Source organism: Cryptotermes secundus, unplaced genomic scaffold (assembly GCF_002891405.2).
Source record: "Cryptotermes secundus unplaced genomic scaffold, Csec_1.0 scaffold584, whole genome shotgun sequence".
NCBI classification, from domain to species: domain Eukaryota; kingdom Metazoa; phylum Arthropoda; class Insecta; order Blattodea; family Kalotermitidae; genus Cryptotermes; species Cryptotermes secundus.
Window position 1 is genome coordinate 125,459 of NW_019735468.1, and position 2,216 is coordinate 127,674.

Sequence of the window (2,216 nt, forward strand, 5' to 3'; positions counted from 1 at the left end):
ACCCCTGTCGAGTGAGTCGGTGCAAGCGCAGAATGCAGCGAACGATTGAACAGAGGTACGCCATCAAGTTTTGTGTTGGACTGGGGAAATCGGGTACGGAGACGTTGGGCATGATTCGCCAAGTGTTCAAGGATGAAAGCATGTCACAAACTGCAGTTTTTAAGTGGCACAAGTTCTTCAAAAGTGGCCGAGAGAGTGTGGAGGATGAGCCCAGTGGTGGACGGCCGTCGACGTCAAGAACCAACGACAACGTGCAACATGTGCGTGACGTACTCAATTCAGACCGTCGGTTAAGTGTGCGCATGATTGCAGATCGTGTTGGCATTGATAAGATGACGGTGCACACCATTATCACTGAAGATTTGGCGATGCGAAAGGTCTGCGCAAAACTCGTCCCGAAGGTCTTGACGGACGACCAAAAGCAGAGACGAGTGGCTGCTTGCGAAGACCTTCTGCAACNGGCACCAGCAGACTTTTTCCTGTTCCCGAAAGTGAAATCCTCCCTCAAAGGGCACCATCATGGGACCCTGAGTGCCGTCAAAGAGGCTTGCACGCGGACCCTTAAGGACCTTCCGGAATCTGCCTACCAGGGAGCCTTCGTGTCGTGGCAACGCCGTTGGCAAAAGTGTATCAATGCACAAGGGATGTATTTTGTAGAATTTTGAGGCATTGTAGCAATATCTGAAATAAATCTATTTTCCCGGAACTTTTCCCGATACTTTTTATACGGACCTTGTATACAATAATACAATAAAAGCTATCTCTGTAACAGGGTAGAAGGCCCATAGGGTTGTGAGACATTGAGGCTCCCACATTTTCTAGACAATCAGCCCACAGATGGCAGTGAGTTTGTCAGCCTTACGCACTGGCCGCCCTTTACCACCAGGAAGATTCCTGGTACTCATTTCTGTTACAGGCTGAGTCGACCCCAGGGTCATAGTGTGGTTGGAAGGGTTAGGTCAAATTAAAAATCCATCCTCATCAGGACTCAAACCTGTGACCTTCCGGCTTGTAGCATAGTGCCTCAACCAACCACGCTACCAGGTGCCCCTCTAATAATACAATAACAAAATTTAAAACCATGAAAGAAAATATAAAGTAAATGTGGCATGAAAATAAAGTAGTTATAGGTCCTACTGTCTCTTTCTTCCATCACCTCAAAGCAATTCTACAGCAGCACCAAATACTGACGGTTACCAAGTAATGTCTACATTTAAATTAAAGCATCTGTGATAATATATACCTATTCAATTTTTAAATAACAGTAGCCAATAATATACTGTGGGATGACAATAATTTAACAAGAGAAGCTGTCCGCTGCTGGGCAACTGCCGATAAACACCTTTCCGTGAAAACAGATATGTATGCAACAATTGAGGAACTGGTGGAGAATCAACATAACAAAATAGAGAAACTGCTGGATGCAGTGTCTTCTACATGATCTGCACTGAGGCTATATAATGCGTATTGTTCAAGAGTCAAGAGATGTCACTGTTCGGAGCAAGTACCAAGCAACAGGTATGTGAAGGGACAATGTATGCTGCAGTGATCTCTTAAGTGTATGGATTAGTGGTAGTATTATAATTACTTGTAGTTACCAGGTGTAAGTGTTCAGTAAATCTAATTTACCAATATAAACCCCATGTCTAGTCACTAACATGTGACATTATGCTTGTCTTTTACAAAGAACCAATTCACCATTCTTCATGCACAATTATAATATATACAAGGTGCATGATTTATTTAAACCGTCTTGCAGTGCATACACTCATCTATCTCCTTCTCTCCCTTGCATTACATGTTTCAGCATAAAAATGCCATCTTCAGGTGCTTACTCAATCCACGCCAAACTAGTTCATTGCATGCCTTGTCCTCACATTAAAATAACTAAAATATATATCTATCATATACATTGACAAATGTCAAACGTTAAAAATATTAAAACTGTTCAGGATTCCTCATCGCTACGTCGCACCTCACTACGCCAGTCACGCCCATCCTCCTCTGTTGGAGCACTCCTTCACTATTGTGTGTGTGTCTGTAACGTGAATTTTTTATTCATTAATACCGCGTTCCGTATTTTATTTATTACTTGTGGTATTATAATTTTTTTTTTAAATAATACTCACTGTGCTTTTGTTGTGTCTTGCTCCTGTGACTGCGTGTGTTATACTGTTGGGCCTGCTGGGTATGTGTGTGTGTTCTGTCTTCGTTTT

The 2,216-nt window shown here is 42.6% G+C and overlaps 1 protein-coding gene across 1 annotated transcript in view; it reads right to left on the reverse strand.

Moving 5' to 3' along the window:
* LOC111869371 (probable RNA helicase armi) overlaps nucleotides 1-2,216 on the reverse strand; it is a 34,491-nt gene that overhangs the window by 2,162 nt on the left and 30,113 nt on the right. The gene's annotated exons all lie outside the window — the stretch shown is intronic.